Source organism: Wolffia australiana, chromosome 7 (genome assembly GCF_029677425.1).
Source record: "Wolffia australiana isolate 7733 chromosome 7, ASM2967742v1".
NCBI classification, from domain to species: Eukaryota; Viridiplantae; Streptophyta; class Magnoliopsida; order Alismatales; family Araceae; genus Wolffia; species Wolffia australiana.
In genome coordinates, this window is record NC_135841.1 from 4,446,129 (window position 1) to 4,464,271 (window position 18,143).

Here is an 18,143-nt window from a genome sequence, read left to right on the forward strand (position 1 = left end):
TGCGTCAAACCGATGTAAATCTGAACATCGGTGACGGTATTTCCTTTCGATATGACAATGCATTAATTCATTCCTTAGCTGAATTTAATGGACTGCCTGCTCAAAACCCATTAGAATTCCTTGATGATTTCCACATTAGGTGTTCATCTCAAAACGTTCGAGGGATATCTACAGAAATTTTAAAAATGAAATATTTTCCTCTAACCTTAAAAGATAAAGCATTTTCCTGGTACCGCAATTTAGGAATCAATTTTAATTCATGGGAAGAGATGCAGGGAAAATTTCTACAGAAATTTTACCCTCTCTCCAAAACTAACTTTTATAGAAGGGAAATTCACAACTTCCATCCTCATGATGGTGAGGCGTTTAGTGAATCATGGGAGAGGTTCAATGATCTGTTGAGGAAGTTCCCTCACCATGGAACTGAACAATGTCAACTAGCTCAGATATTTTATGAGTCTCTCTCTGATTTTATGAAAAACAAGGTAAACCTCGCCACGGGTGGAACGTTTTATACTGCATATGAGGATGAAGTTTTTGATATTTTGGAGAGAGTTGCAGAAACTGATTTGCAGGAGATTGGAGCCAATCAGAATGGGAGGAATGTGCAGCCTAAGAGTGCAGGAGTTCTGCAGGTCAACGCCAAGGAGGGAGAGCTACAAGCGGGCCTAAGGGAGACCAACCAGAAATTGGAGGAGCTCACCTCTACCTTGAAGAATGTCTTCCTAGGTAACTCTCCCATCATTAAAGCTAAGATCTGCTCTCTCTGTTTTAGTAGGGAACATGAGGATGGAGCTTGCCAAGCCATGGAAGAAGAGGTGAAGGCTTTCAACCAGCCGCAACAATCGTGGGCGGGTCAAAAGCGGTCAAATTTCCAAAACGTAGAGGCCTTCCACCAAGGAAACAAGCCGGCAGCTCAACCCCCGTTCCAGTAGAGACAACAATTCCAGCACAGGCCTCCACAACAGTATCAGGTTTCATCTCAAACTCAACCTGATTTCTCTACATTAACTCCCGTCATTTCAGATATGATCGAAAAGCAAAATCAAAAGTTGCGGGCAGAAATGGAGATGCGGATGCAAGTGATGATGGAGTTTCAAACGAAGCAAATGCTGGATGCTCAAGAGCAGATGAGGAAGATGCTAGAAAGCCTCAGACCTGTCCAACCTGAACACCAAGGTATACCGTTAAATTCTCCTTGCACATCTTATAAACTTCCCACGAAGCCGTCCATCAATCCATGCAACTTGCATCATGTGCAGCATTCCATTCATGATGAGACGAATAGAGATGATCCTGAGGTTCTAGCCATCTCAAAATTGAGAAATGGGAAAGAACTTCAGGATCCCTATCGGACTTCTATAGAGAATTCTAAGAAGGGAACCGAACCACAAGAGGAAGAAGGAGAGGACCCCCCCTACGTGGAGGAGCCTCTACCTTCTACGAGTGGGCAGCATGTTCCCTACCCTTCCGCTTTAAATAGAAAAAAACCGATATTTGATTATGAAAACCGACTGCTAGAGAATTTTAGAAAAGCCACCATGACTGTTACTGTCGAAGATATGCTTAGGTGTGCACCTTCCCTAAAGAAGTACCTTAAGGACTCTTGCACCATTAAGAAGCCTAGGGAAGTGGTTAAATTATCTGAAAATGCCTCTAGCATTCTTAATGCCATCCCTATCAAAATGAGAGACCCCGGAGCCCCTTTCATTACATGCGAAATAGGAGGAAACACCTTCTCTAAAGTTTTATTAGATACGGGAGCAAGCATAAGTATCATTCCGACGGCATTATATGAGGAGTGTGGGTTTGGAGAGTTGGAGGAAATTCATATGGACCTACTCTTAGCTGACGGCACTGTTAGGCAACCCGAGGGAAGGTTAACGGATGTCATGATCACTGTAGAGAATTATGAAATCCCTGTAGACTTTATAGTGACAGATGTAAAGATATCGGGAGACATTAGTTTAGCTCCTATCATCTTAGGTAGACCATTCTTGGTTACGGCAAAAACGATTATGGATTGGGAGAAGGGGACGGTTGAGTTTAAAATTGGAAAGGAGAGAGTTCAATTGGATATATCAAAAATGATGAAGTGTCCTGTAGGAAGCAATGAGGAGTTAAAATTGTGTGCAGAAGATGAAGGAGAGGATGTGGTTAAAGAATACTTGTCACAAGTAGAGGGTAGAGAGCTAGAGGGAGAGATCATAGACCCCCCTTCGGTAGAGGTAGGGCCAGAATTGAAACCTTTGCCCTCATCCCTCAAATATGCATATCTAGATGAGCAGAAAATCCTATCTTCATCACTATCCTCTGAACAGGAAAAGGACTTGCTAGAGGTACTTAGGGAGCATAGAAATGCCATAGGTTGGACCTTTGATGATATTAGAGGAATTCCATCTTTGATCTGCAAACATAGGATATTTTTAGAAGAGGAAGCAAAACCTTGTAGAGAGCATCAAAGGAGACTCAACCCTTACATGAGAGAAGTTCGTGAGAAAGAAGTGATTAAGTGGTTGAATGCATGAATAATTTATGCTATATCCGACAGTAGATGGGTGAGTCCTGTACACATGGTACCAAAGAAATCTGGAATTACCGTAGAAGTGAATGAAAAAGGGGAAGAGGTGCAGAAAAGATTGACCACAGGGTGGAGGGTGTGCATTGATTACAGGAAATTAAATAAGGCGACAAAGAAGGATCACTACCCGCTACCCTTCATAGATCAGATACTAGAAAAACTGTCAGGGCAGCAATATTTTTGTTTTCTTGATGGTTATTCAGGATACAACCAAGTAAACATCCATCCTGATGATCAAGAGAAGACAACATTTACGAGTCCCGTAGGGACATATGCCTTTAGGCGTATGCCCTTCAGGTTATGCAATGCCCCAGCCACATTTCAGCGATGTATGAATGCCCTATTTCTGATTTAGTAGGCGAATGTTTATAAATATTTATGGATGATTTTTCAGTATTTGGATCTACCTTTGAGAACTGCCTCCTAAGCCTCACCAAAGTATTGAAGAGGTGCATTGAGTCCAACCTTGTCCTAAGTTGGGAAAAATCTCATTTCATGGTGCAGGAGGGAGTAGTGCTGAGACACACGGTCAGCAACCGTGGATTGGAAGTGGACAAGGCCAAAATCAAAATCATCCAGGGCCTTCCACCTCCAACCAACCTAAAAACCCTCAGGGGTTTCCTCGGCCACGCGGGTTTCTATAGACGTTTTATCCTTGATTTTGCTAAAATTTCTAAACCTCTTACAAACCTTTTATCGTCTAAAAATAATGATTTTGAACTAACACTAGAGGCTAAAGATGCATTTTATAAATTGAAAGAAGCTTTGGTTAATGCGCCTATCCTGCAAGGGCCCGATTGGACCCTTCCTTTTGAACTAATGTGCGACGCTTCTGATTTTGCAGTAGGTGCAGTGTTAGGCCAAAGAATTGATAAGAAACCCGTGGTGATCTACTACGCCAGCAGGACCTTAGTGGACGCACAACTGAATTACACCACCACCGAAAAGGAGCTGCTGGCCATTATTTTTGCTTTAGAAAAGTTTAGGTCTTATTTACTAGGTAGTAAAATAACTGTTTATTCTGATCATGCAGCTATTAGATACTTGTTAACGAAGAAAGAGGCTAAACCGAGATTGATTAGATGGGTGCTTTTATTACAGGAATTTGATTTGGAAATTAAAGATAAGAAAGGGTGTGAAAATGTAGTAGCCGACCATCTCTCACGAATCATAGGCGCCCCACCTGAACAAATTAATGATGCATTTCCTGATGAATTTGTCCTAACTGCACAAGGAACATTCGTTCCTTGGTATGCACATATTGTCAATTTTTCAGTTTCAGGACAAATTACTACAGGTTGGACTTCCCACGAGAGGAAAAAGCTACTCAAGGATGCGCGATTTTATTTTTGGGAAGATCCAGAGCTGTTTCACCAAGGACAAGATCAAATTCTCCGACGATGCGTCCCCGAGAGCGAGCAACGAAGCATCCTAGAATTCTCCGGCCAAGGTAACAGCTCATAAAATTGTTGAATCGGGTTTCTTTTGGCCTACATTATTTCATGACGCGCAGAAATTTTATAACAGTTGTTTAGCATGCCAAGCATCCATCAATATCAATAGGAAAGATAGAATGCCCCTACAACCCATCTTAGAAGTAGAAATATTTGATTTATGGGAATTGATTTTATGGGTCCATTTCCTAGTTCTAACGGTTATGAATACATCTTGATGGCTGTTGACTACGTCTCCAAATGGGTAGAAGCCATTCCCTCCAAAACCAATGACAGTAAGGTAGTGACCAATTTTATTGAAAAACACATTTTTTATAGATATGGATGCCCACGAGCGATCATTAGTGATGGAGGTTCACACTTCACAAATTACAACTTTAGGAATCTCCTCAAAAAGTTTGGTGTCCATCATCGAGTTACTACCCCATATCATCCTCAAGCCAATGGACAAGTTGAATTGTGCAATAGAGAGGTGAAGAAAATTTTGAGGAAAATAGTGCATCCAGATGGGAAAGATTGGTCTAGGAAGCTAGACGAGGCGTTATGGGCTTATAGGACAGCTTACAAAACCCCCCTTTGGCAAAGCTTGCCACCTACCACTTGAGTTAGAACACAAGGCCCTTTGGGCTATTAGAAAACTCAACCTACATTTGGATAGAGCCGGCAAGCATAGACTTCTTCAATTGAATGAGTTGGAAGAGTTAAGAAATGAGGCTTATGAGAATTCGAAGATTTATAAAGCCAAGATGAAGATGTTTCATGACAAGAGCTTGAGGAGAAGAATTTTTGTGGAGAATCAAAAGTATGGCTTTACAACTCTAGACTAAAACTCTTTCCAGGTAAATTGAAAACGCGATGGGATGGTCCCTTCCTTGTTCAACAGGTTTTTGAGAATGGAGCCGTTACAATTTTAGATCCTACGTCTCAAAGACGATTCACTGTGAACGGGCAACGGCTCAAACCCTACTTAGAAGAAGAAGATCTTCACAGCCCCATGAATATTACGTTAGAAAAGCCATCGCATGATAGCTCATGATCCGATTAGTTTTTGTTTTTACTACATTTCATATTCTCTCTGCTTGGTTATTTTCCTTGTTTTGTTTTTGTTTTCTGCATTTTTTTTTCTGTTCTCGTGTGCAGCCACTCCGATCCACGCCCACCTAACACGTCAGTGGACAAGACGCATGCTGATCGCCGCCCTTTCTTCCATGGTTTGGTATTCCTTTCTCCTTTCTCTCATTTATGATTTGTCATGTAGGAACATGCCTTTTATTGAGAGGGGTGGGGAGTACATTTACATGCACTATCCATGAAAATTTTTTCGTTTTTGCATTCACAAACCATGGATATTTGATGATCTTAGGAGATGATTGTCCAATGATATGCATGATAATTCAATTCTTTTCAAAAGGGTAGAAATGCAAGAGTGGCCAGCTAGGGAATCCTAGGTGAAGTAAGCCTAGCTAGGTGCACTACGATCCATACCACTACAGTCATATCTATTACCATTATACTTCTCTCACCTCACCATCCACCTCAGGTTGAGTTAGCACTTACATGCACGAAAATTTTTAGCTTTAGTGGAGAGTAGGGTTAGTGTTAGCTCATTGGCAGTATTATTATGACGTGAGTGAAGCTCCCTGACCCATGAAGGATACATAACTTCGTCAGGGGAATAAGCTGCCGGTCTACTAAGGACGGCACATGGGTAGTGGATAAGCGCCACCAAACTATAAAGTGAAAGCTGCACTGCGCATAAACAAGCAAAATCTTGCATCATAGTACTAAAGTTGATTGTCATAAAAAATGACCAACAAGCAGCAAATGCCAAATAAAATAAAGGTGGAAAAGCTGTCTCCCGTGTGTTTGAGCCGATGCTACTATAGCCATAGTATTGAGCTAGCATTAATACCACTCTCTACGCCTCGTTCAGTAGTGCGCTTGGGGTGTTAACTCGATCTTATTCCATATACTATGTACTTACTATATGTACTCCATAGATCATGTGCACTTAGTTGAGGTCTAAGGCTGAGATAGATCCTAAATTTGTTCTACGCTGGTCAATTTTAATTGCTGAAAATACTCCTTGAGAAGAGCATGAATCAAAGTTATCGGAAGTCAAAATTCACCATGAGATCATCTTTTATTCTCACCTGCATGTCATTACTAAGGGACTAGTAACGATCTAAGTTGGGGGGTGTTTGATGACTCTAAAATATGTCATCAAATAATCAAGTTCTTAAGTTTAAATTCATTACAATTATCTTGTGAATTCATGCTAAGTTCATGCATATGTATTGTTTTATGAAATCACTAACCCCACTTGATTCTTTGAATCAAGTGGAATATATTTAACATTTTATGGCTAGTGAACATTCAGAAACAGGTTAAGAAGATCAAGGAAGAGAGGAGGATCAAGAGAAGTGGGCAAAATTTTGAAGTGGAAAAAATTACGAAAATGCCCCTGGGCATGACTTAAGAGAAAACTTATAAATACTCTCTTGAGAGAGGAGTTTAGGTTGTTCAGAATTTTCTCTAAGGAAACTAGGACTTGGAGAAGAGGATTTCTGCACCCTTTAGGAGCTGATGAGCTTGTGGAGCTGGGAGGAGAAGCAGGCTGAAGGATACCCGCTCAAGAAGATCGCCAACTCGCCGACGGGACGTGACACGATGTTGGAGTGATTGAGCTGGTTCAGATCTGTTCTCTTCTCCCCTTTTGACAATTTTAGTTGTTTGAAGTAACCTTCAGGTTCTTCAGCAGCTCAACCAGAGATTGTTTGATGCTACTTTGATTTGCAGTTCATAGTTATTTTGATTTCGCTTAACGTTTCACCCCTCACCTCACCGTTCATCAATTTGTCATCGAGCGACACCCAACCAACCTGCATTTCCAGTTTCATCCAGCAGAGGGTGCGCAAGCAGCGAGCTGCAAGGCAGAACCACGCTCAGGGGAGCATCCCTGCGCGTAGCACCCGCCACGCACAGGGATCCCCCGTGCGCGGCAGCGGCCTTGCGCACACACGCGTCCGCGCGGAGGAGCCGGCGCGCACGGCATTCGTGCGCAGACACCTCCTGCGCGGGACGCACAGGAAGGGCTGGGCACACACCGCTATGCTAGCCGCTGCGAGCAAGCCATCCCGCGCGCGGAAGCGCAGCAGGCCGCTTTCTCGCGTGCAGCCAAGCGCGTAGCGGCGCTTGCCTGCGCAGTGCGTGGCTCTTAAGCCACGCACAACTGAGCACCCTGCGCGCAGGTAATTCTGCACGCAAGGTGCTCTATCTTTTGCCTCAAAGGCAAAAGATCAGTCAACAGAGAAAAGTCTCTGTTGACAGAACAGATTAGGAAATCTTGACTAAAAAATATATACATATCCTCAATCGAATATCTTTTAAAGAGACCCCTTTAAGAAACCAACTGAGAACAGATTAACTAGGTAAAAGGACTGAACTAATTAATTGAATTGTGATTTGAATCAAAACACAGAAAGATAAAAAATCGTCCTACTGTTTTCTGCTGCTCCCTATGGATCGACCCTCACTCGCCCTACGCCGTGAGGTTTATAAATTTGTTGCATAAGCTCTGAACCTCACACGTCTGAACTGCTAAATAACCAGTAAAAAACACATAAAGTCCGAGCTTATCACTTTGCCACTTGATAGCAGAACGACGACGGGTCCACCCCGCCATCACTGAATCACCGCCGCCAAAGTCTCCGGCCGATGTTGCCTCTCCACTACTCTGCTTGATAAACTCAATTTTTGGGGTGTTTTTTACTGGTTATTTAGCAGTTAATACGTGTGAGGATTGAGCTTATCTAACACAATTTATAACCTCACAGCTTAGGGTGAGTGAGGGTCGATCCACAGGGAGACGGCAAAAAACAGCAGAAGAATTCTTTCTATCAAATCAGTTCTTTTGGATCTCAATACTCGAGTATAAACTCTGGTAAACGATCTTCGGTACAAACGACAGAGCTTTCTTTAAAAGTCTCGGTGCAGCAAATCTTCAGTAAGGCTTTCCTTACTGAGGATTTGCCTTTGCCCTTTGGGCAATTTCACAAACACCCAGCGGGTCTTTGTGCACGCGCGAGCGCCTGCGCAGGCGATCCTGCTCGCGGCGCTGCTGCGCGCGGCGCTGCTGCGCGGCGCTGCTGCGTCTTGGCGCTGCTGGGCGCGGGCGAGCCTGTGCGCGGCGTTGCTGCGCGCGGGTGAGCCTGCACGCGTTGCTGCGGCGCGCGGCGAGCCTGCTCGCGGTGCTGATTCGCGCGGGCGAGCTTGCTCGCTGCTTGGATTGCTGGCAACCTAGGCTGAGGCCTGGGTTGCTAGCAGTTGGAAGTTCTGCAGGGAAGGAGTTCACAATCGGATGCGAGAACAATGAAATTTTTGCTAGACAGAATGGAAAACGATTCAATCAACTATGGGATTCGAAATCAAACGTAACCAAAGGAACAACAGAAATTGGAAATGCTGAAGACACAGCTTGTGATCTTCAGCCCAACCCTGACTGTCTTAAAAGGGAGAAGAAGATTGTACCAAAACCGAAACGCTCACGCCTCCTTGCGTCACTCCTACCGGGCAAGGCGACGATCGTCGTGCTCCAGCTACTCCTCGGCTTGCTTCTCTCCCAGCTCCAATGCTCATCAGCCTTGGAGGGTCTGCAGAAATCCTTTCTCTCCAAGCCCTAGCTTCCTTGAGAGAAATTATGGACAACCTAAAATCAACTCTCAAGAGAGTATTTATAGGTTTCTCTTAAGTCATGCCCAGGGGCATTTTCGTAATTTCTGCTTCTTTGCATTTTTGCCCGCTCCTCTTGATCCTCGTCTCTTTCCTTGATCTTCTTAAACTGTCTCTGAATGTTTACTAACCATAAAATGTTAAATATATTCCACTTGATTCAAAGGATCAAGTGGGGTTAGTGATTTTACAAAATGATGCATATGCATGATATTAGCATGAATTAACATTATAATTTTGATGAATGAGAACTAAAAAGTTTAATTATTTGATGACATATTTGAGAGTCATCAAACACCCCCCAACTTAGATCATTACTAGTCCCTTAGTAATTGATGTGATACGACGACGGCCGGGATCAATCGGCGTGTTTCACGTCACAGGGTTATGGATCAGGAATGTATGGGATGTAAGCCGAATGATGAGAAAATACGAATGAGCAGATAAGGACTTGACGGATAGCGACGTCGGCCGTACCGATCAATGAGAGACGAGTGAACCTAAGATCAAACTCCCAATGACCCGCTGGACCTACTAGACGTCTACTAAGTGAGGGGCATCTAACAGCCCTGGAGCGTTCGGCGTCCAAGTCGGATGACAGTCCGTCTACCACAAGAATCCCTATGCTCGACAAGGTGGCTAGTCCTATCCGATGATGTTCGAGAATATCACGGTAGCGGACGCGATAGGGGAAGACGAGACTGTCGAAGATAATAATATTGGAGTTTATAGAGGGGAGACGAGACTGACCTTTGTATCGCTTAGTCCAAGGGGTCCAAGTCGTCGAGCGGATGCTTAGTGTCGGGTCGTGCGGACGAGTGTCGTTGGCGAGGACAAAACCGGGTGCGGACGGTGCGGTCTTAACTACCAGCAGAGAGCTGAGTCCACGGGTGGCGTGCAACAAAAGTCGGAGCAGAGGGCGCACAAGGCGCGCGCTTGGCTGGCGCACGGCGTAGTCGTGTGGGCGGGCAAGACAGCGAACCAAGTATCGTGAGAATAGTCGTGGGGGTGGGGCAGAAAACCAAGTAATCGGTTATGGCGTAGAGGGTGGGAATCAAGAAATCAAGAAAGATGAGGTCGAAGGGGAGAACGAAGGGGAATCAAGGAGATATGGTGAGATCAAGAAATCATGAAATCAAGAATTCAAGAAATCATGGGGAAAGAAAGTGGGTGATCAAGAAAGACAAGAGGATGCAGTTGGGGATCAAGAAACGATGGGGAAAGGAGGGTGGGCGATCAAGAAAGGCAAGACGAGGCGGTTGGGAATCAAGAAACGATGGGAGAAAGGAGGGTAGGCGATCAAGAAGGGCAAGACGAAGCGGTTGGGAATCAAGAAACGATGGGGAAAGGGGGGTGGGCAATCAAGAAAGGCAAGACGAAGCGGTTGGGAATCAAGAAACGATGGGGAAAGGAGGGTGGGCGATCAAGAAAGGCAAGACGAGGCGGTTGGGAATCAAGAAACGATGGGAGAAAGGAGGGTAGGCGATCAAGAAGGGCAAGACGAAGCGGTTGGGAATCAAGAAACGATGGGGAAAGGGGGGTGGGTGATCAAGAAAGGCAAGAGGAGGCGGTTGGGAATCAAGAAACGATGGGGAAAGGAGGGTGGGCGATCAAGAAAGGCAAGACGAGGCGGTTGGGAATCAGGAAACGATGGGGAAAGGGGGGGGGGTGATCAAGAAAGGCAAGACGAGGCGGTTGGGAATCAAGAAACGATGGGGAAAGGAGGGTGGGCGATCAAGAAAGGCAAGACGAGGCAGTTGGGAATCAAGAAACGATGGGGAAAGGGGGGTGGGCGATCAAGAAATGGTGGAAGGGTGGAAAAAGGTACCAAGAAATGGCTTTCTTGAACTGTAACAACCAAGAACCCTCCAAGAAAGAGGAGTTCTTGACGGATCTGGGGTGTGCTCCCTCGACGGAGCAGATTTTCCCGGTTGATGGCGTGTCGGCGACGCTTCTTGAATCTCCCAAGACCCCCGGAGTAATCTCGACGAAGGCCTCTTTCGATTCTTGATGGCGGCGGCTTCTTGAAACTCTTTCCTCCCACCGGAGTGATCTCGACGGCGCGCTTTAACACATCTCCCTCGGAGTGATCTCGACGGGGAGACATGGGCTCTACCCACGGAGTGATCTCAACGTGGGGTGGGGCTAGCCAAACCCCCTACACTACTCTCTACGATAGGGGGGGAGACGAATTGTGAATAAACTTTTCAACAATGACTCCAAGGTGTTCCTTGGGCATGCCATCCCCTTATATAGTGAGGATGGGTGACAAGTGAACGTGGGAGAGGACGAACCGTCGCGAGACGTGGTTCGGCCTCCCTTACAAATTCAAAATACAAACATAAAAAGTAAAAATGACGAGGACGGGGCCCAACAACATTGGCCCAGTCCACGAATCCAAAAATACAAACACACATGAAAATGAGCATAAGTAAAAAGATAAAAGTTCTTACGCGGGGTACTTAAACCCCGGGTGGCGAGCGTCGGCGCGAGCTGCTCGGCGTGGCTGACGACATCCCGTCGCGTCATCCTCGAGATGGTTCTTCGTCATCGTGGCGTCGTCCTCGAGATGGTCCTCCATCAGTAATGAAATGCAGGTGAGAATAAAAGATGATCTCAAGTTGACCCTCGACTTCCGATAGCTTTGATTCATGCTCTTTTCAAGGAGTATTTTCAGCAATTGAACTTGACCAGCATAGGAGAAATTTAGGATCTATCTCAGCCTTCTACCTCAACTAAGTGCACTTGATCTACGGAGTACATATAGTAAGTACATAGTATATGGAGTAAGGTCGAGTTAACACCCCAAGCGCACTACTGAACAAAGCCTGGAGAGCGGTGCTAATGGTAGCTCAATACTATGGCTATAGTAGCATCGGCTCAAACACATGGGAGACAGCTTTTCCACCTTTATTTTCTTTGGCATTTGCTACTTGTTGGTCATTTTTTATGACAATCAACTTTAGTAACTATGATGCAAGCTTTTGTTTGTTTTTGCGCAATGCAGTTTTCACTTTATAATTTGGTGGCGCTTATCCACTACCCATGTGCCGTCCTTAGTAGACCGGCAGCTTATTCCCCTGACGATGTTTTGTATCCTTCTTGGTTCAGGGAGCTTCACTCACATCATAATAATATTGCCAATGAACTAGCACTAACCCTACTCTCCACTAAAGCTAAAAATTTCGTGCATGTAAGTGCTAACTAAACCCGAAGTCGGTGGTGAGGTGAGAGAAATATAATGGTAAGAGATGTGGATGAAATAGTACGTATCATAGTGCACCTAGCTAGGCTTACTTCACCTAGGATTTCCTAGCTGGCCACTCTTGCACCTCTACCCTTTTGAAAAGAATCGAATTATCATGCATATCATTGGACAAGCATCTCCTAGGATCATCAAATATCCATGGTTTGTGAATGCAAAACGAAAAATTTTAATGGATGATGCATGCAACTGTACTCCCTCCCCAATAAAAAGGCATGTTCCTACATGACAAATCATAATTACGAGAAAGGAGAAAGAGAGATCAAACCATGGAAGGAAAGGCGGCGATCAGCATTCGTGTTGTCTAGTGACGGTGTACCTAGCTTGGATAGGAGTAGCTGCACACGAAGACAGAAACAAAAACGAAGAAAACAAAAACAAAACACAGCAAAATAACAAAACAGAGAAAATAGGAAATGGAAGCAAAAACTAGTCAGATCATGAGCTCTCGTGTGGCTTTTCTAAAGTAATAGTCATGGGGCTATTAAGATCTTCTTCGTCTAAGTAGGGTTTGAGACGTTGCCCATTCACAGTGAATTGTCTTTGAGATGTAGGATCAAAAATGGTAACCGCTCCATTCTCAAAAACCTGCTGAACAAGGAAGGGGACATCCCATCGCTTTCAATTTTCTTGGAAAGAGTTTTAATCTAGAGTTGTAAAGCCATACTTTTTGATTCTCTACAAAAATTCGTCTCTTCAAGCTCTTATCATGAAACATCTTCATCTTGGCTTTATAAATCTTCGAATTCTCATAAGCCTCATTTCTTAACTCTTCCAACTCATTCAATTGAAGAAGTCTATGCTTGCCGGCTCTATCCAAATCTAGGTTGAGTTTCCTAATAGCCCACAGGGCCTTGTGTTCTAACTCAAGTGGTAGGTGACAAGCCTTCCCAAAGATAAGTCGAAAGGGAGACATGCCGAGAGGAGTTTTGTAAGCGGTCCTATAGGCCCATAATGCCTCGTCTAGCTTCCTAGACCAATCTTTCCCATCCAGACGCACTATTTTCCTCAAAAATTTCTTAACCTCCCGATTGCACAATTCAACTTGGCCATTGGCTTGAGGGTGATAAGGAGTAGTGACTCGATGATGGACACCAAACTTCTTGAGGAGGTTCCTAAAGTTGTAGTTTGTAAAGTGGGAACCTCCATCACTAATGATAGCTCGTGGGCATCCATATCTATAAAAGATGTTTTTCTCAATAAAATTAGTCACTACCTTACTGTCATTGGTTTTGGAGGGAATGGCTTCTACCCATTTCGAGACATAATCGACAGCCATCAAAATATATTCATAACCATTAGAACTAGGGAAGGGTCCCATAAAATCGATTCCCCATAAATCAAATATTTCTACTTCTAGGATGGGTTGTAGGGGCATTCTATCTTTCCTATTTATGTTGACGGATGCTTGGCATGCTAAACAAGTATTATAAAATTTCTGGGCGTCATGAAATAATGTAGGCCAAAAGAAACCCGATTCAACAACTTTATGAGCTGTTACCTTGGCCGAGTAGTGTCCCCCTCCGGGTTTGGAATGACAGAATTCCAAAATGCTTCTTTGCTCGCTCTCGGGGACACACCGCCTCAAAATTTGATCTTGGCCTTGATGGAATAGCTCCGGATCTTCCCAAAAGTAAAATCGTGCATCCTTAAGCAGCTTCTTCCTCCCATGAGACGTCCATCCTGTGGGAATTTTTCCTGAAACCAAAAAATTGACAATGTGAGCGTACCAAGGAAGCGATGTTCCTTGTGCGGTTAGGACATATTCATTAGGAAATGCATCATTTATAATCTCAGGTTGGGTGCTCATGATTCGAGAGAGATGATCTGCTACTACATTTTCACACCCTTTCTTATCTTTGATCTCTAAATCAAATTCCTGCAATAAAAGCACCCATCTAATCAACCTAGGTTTGGCCTCCTTCTTCGTTAACAAGTATCTAATAGCTGCATGGTCAGAAAAAACAGTAATTTTATTACCTAACAAGTAAGATCTAAACTTTTCTAAAGCAAAAATAATGGCTAGCAGTTCCTTCTCAGTAGTAGTATAATTTAGCTGCGCGTCCACTAAGGTTCTGCTGGCGTAGTAGATAACCACGGGTTTCTTGTCGATTCGCTGACCTAACACTACACCTACTGCAAAATCAGAAGCATCACACATTAGTTCAAAAGGAAGGGTCCAATCGGGCCCTTGCAAGATAGGCGCATTAACTAAGGCTTCCTTCAATTTATAAAATGCATCTTTAGCTTCTAGTGTTAGTTCAAACTCATTGTTCTTAGACGATAAAAGATTTGTAAGAGGTTTGGAAATTTTAGCAAAGTCAAGAATGAAACGTCTATAGAAACCCGCGTGGCCGAGGAAACCCCTAAGGGTTTTTAGGTTGGTTGGAGGTGGAAGACCCTAGATGATTTCGATCTTGGCCTTGTCCACTTCCAATCCACGGTTGCTGACCATGTGTCCCAGCACTATTCCCTTCTGCACCATGAAATGGGATTTTTCCCAGCTTAGGACAAGGTTGGACTCAATGCACCTCTTCAATACTTTGGTGAGGCTTAGTAAGCAGTTTTCAAAGGTAGATCCAAAAACTGAAAAATCATCCATAAAGATTTCTAGACATTCTCCTACTAAATCAGAAAAGAGGGCATTCATACATCGCTGAAATGTGGCGGGGGCATTGCATAGCCCGAAGGGCATACACCTAAAGGCATATGTCCCTACGGGACTCGTAAATGTTGTCTTCTCTTGATCATTAGGATGGATGTTTACTTGGTTGTACCCTGAATAACCGTCAAGAAAACAAAAATATTGTTGCCCCGACAACTTTTCTAATATTTGATCCATAAAGGGTAGAGGGTAGTGGTCTTTCTTGGTTGCCTTGTTTAGCTTCCTATAATCAATACATACTCTCCATCCAGTGGTCAATCTCTTCTGCACCTCTTCCCCTTTTTCATTCACTTCTACTGTAATTCCAGATTTCTTTGGTACCATGTGTACGGGACTCACCCATCTACTGTCGGATATGGCATAAATAATTCCTGCATTCAACCACTTTATAATTTCTTTCTCAAGAACTTCTCTCATGTAAGGGTTGAGTCTCCTTTGATGCTCTCTACAAGGTCTTGCTTCCTCTTCTAAAAATATCCTATGTTCACAGATCGAAGATGTAATTCCCCTAATATCATCAAATGTCCAACCTATGGCATTTTTATGCTCCCTAAGTACATCGAGCAAGTCACTTTCTTGTTCAGGAGTGAGTGATTAGGAAATGATTACCGGTAAGATTTTCTTCTCATCTAGATATGCATAATTGAGAGATGAGGGTAAGGGTTTCAATTCTGGTCCTACCTCTACCGAAGGGGAGTCTATGATTTCTTCCTCTAGCTCTCTGCCCTCTACTTGTGACAAGTATTCCTTAATCACATCCTCTCCGTCACCCCCTGCACACAATTTTAACTCCTCATTGCTTCCTAAGGGACATTTCATCATTTTTGATATATCAAGTTGAACTCTCTCCTTTCCAATTTTAAACTCCACCATCCCCTTTTCCCAATCCATTATCGTTTTTGCCGTAACTAGAAATGGTCTTCCTAAGATAATAGGAGCTAAGCTAATGTTTCCCGATATTTTCACATCAGTCACTATAAAATCTACGGGTATTTCACAATTCTCTACAGTGATCATGACATCGGTTAACCTTCCCTCGGGTTGCCTAACAGTTCCATCAGCTAGGAGTAAATCCATATGTATTTCCTCTAATTCTCCAAACCCATACTCCTTATATAATGCCATTGGGATGATGCTTATGCTTGCTCCCGTATCTAATAAAACTTTAGAGAATGTGTTTCCTCCAATGTCACATGTGATAAAAGGGGCTCCGGGGTCTCTCATTTTGATAGGGATGTCATTAAGGATGCTAGAGGCATTTTCAGATAATTTAACTACTTCCCTAGGCTTCCTAATGGTGCAAGAATCCTTAAGGTATTTCTTTAGGGAGGGTGCACACCTAAGCATGTCCTCTACAGTAACAGTCATGGTGGCTCTTTTAAAGTTCTCAAGTAATCTATTTTCATAATCAAGAGTCGGTTTTTTTCTATTTAAAGCTGAAGGGTAAGGAACATGTTGCTCACTCGTAGAAGGTAGAGGTTCCTCCACGTAGGGAGAATCCTCTCCTTCTTCCTCTCTTGATTCATTCCCCTTCTTAGAATTCTCTATAGAATTCTGATAAGGATCCTGAAGTTCCTTTCCATTTCTCAATTTTGAGATTTCTAGAACTTCAGGATCTTCTCCATTCGTATCATCATGAATGGAATGTTGCACATGATGTAGGTTGCATGGATTTATTACCGGTTTCGTGGGAAGTTTATATGATGTGCAATGGGGTTCTAGAGTTATACCTTGGTGTTCAGGTGGTGCAGGTCTGAAGCTCTCCAATAGCTTCCTCATCTGTTCTTGGGACTCCAACATCTGCTTCGTTTGGAACACCATCATGACTTGCATGCGCATCTCCATCTCCGCTCTCAACTTCTGATTTTGCTTCTCGATCATATCTGAAATAACCGGGGTTAGTGTAGAGAAATCAGGTTGAGTTTGAGAGGGAACCTGATACTGCTTTGGTTTCTTGATTGAAACTGCTGCTTCTGCTGAAATTGGTGTTGAAAAGGAGCTTTGTTCCCTTGGGTGAAGCTCTCTCCGTTTTGGAAATTTGGCCTCTTTTGACCTGCCCACGGTTGTTGCGGCTGGTTGAAGGCCTTCACCTCTTCTTCCATGGCTTGGCAGGCCCCATCTTCATGTTCCCTACTGAAGCAGAGAGAGCAGATCTTAGCTTTAATGATAGGAGAGTTGCCTAAAAAGACATTCTTCAAGGTGGAGGTGAGCTCCTCCAATTTCTGGTTAGTCTCCCTTAGGCCCGCTTGTAGCTCTCCCTCCTTGGCGTTAACCTGCAGAACTCCTGCTCTTTTTGGCTGCAGGTTTCTCCCATTCTGATTGGCTCCAATCTCCTGCAAGTCAGTTTCTGCAACTCTCTCCAAAATATCGAAAACCTCATCCTCGTATGCGGTGTAAAACGTTCCACCCGTAGCGAGATTTACTTTGTTTTTCATAAAATCAGAGAGAGATTCATAAAATATTTGGGCTAGTTGACATTGCTCAATGCCATGGTGAGGACATTTCCTCAACAAATCATTGAATCTCTCCCATGACTCACTAAAGGCTTCTCCGTCATGAGGATGGAAATTGTGAATTTCTCTTCTATAAAAATTCGTTTTGGAGAGAGGGTAAAATTTCTGCAGAAATTTTCCTTGCATCTCTTCCCAAGAATTAAAAGTGATTCCTAGATTACGATACCATGCAAACGCTTTATCTTTAAGAGTTAGAGGAAAATATTTCATTTTTAACATCTCCGTAGATATTCCAAGAACATTTTGAGAAGAGCATCTAATATGAAAATCATCAAGGAATTCTAACGGATTCTGTGCAGGTAATCCGTTAAATTCAGGTAGAGAATTGATCAATGCATTATCGTATCGAAACAAGATACCTTCACCGATGTTCAGATTTACATCGGTTTGTCGTAAGCTTCTGGATGGTGTAGACCTATCCAGCATAGTTCTTCTCCTCTCATTCTGCTGATGTATCTCTTCAGCCATATTTCTCTACTGAATTTCTGGTTCTGTGACTCTAGAATCTGGGGTGGTGTCTCTACTAATTTTTTCTGCAAACTTCTCACCAGCTCCTGAGCGTGTTACTACCATAAATCTTCAACAAAATGTTAGCAGACGATGAGCTAAGGATTTTGAAGTCCTTCAGCTTAAGAGGATAATAAAGAATGACTGTAGATTCAGAAAAACAAAAATTCCTACTGTAATACCGTGCTCCCCGGCAACGGCGCCAGTTGATGAGCTCAATTTTAGGGTGTTTTTTACTGGTTATTTATCAGTTGAATTCGTGTGAGGATTGAGCTTATGCAACGAAATTTATAACCTCACAGCCTTTGGCAAGCAAGGGTTGATCCACAGGAAGCAAAGAAAACAGCGGAAAATTCTTTTCTATTAAATCAGTCTATTCAGTTCTCTAATTCCAAGTGTTAATCTCTGTAGAAATTTTCTTCAGAAT

At 43.4% G+C, this 18,143-nt stretch overlaps 1 protein-coding gene and 1 non-coding gene across 2 annotated transcripts in view; one reads left to right on the forward strand and one right to left on the reverse strand.

The window, feature by feature from the left end:
• LOC144705446 (uncharacterized) overlaps nucleotides 1-18,143 on the reverse strand; it is a 47,842-nt gene that overhangs the window by 5,882 nt on the left and 23,817 nt on the right. The window lies entirely within an intron of this gene.
• LOC144706243 (small nucleolar RNA R71) lies at nucleotides 17,181-17,289 on the forward strand. The gene has a single exon (XR_013582211.1). It is a non-coding gene; the product is annotated as a small nucleolar RNA R71 (small nucleolar RNA).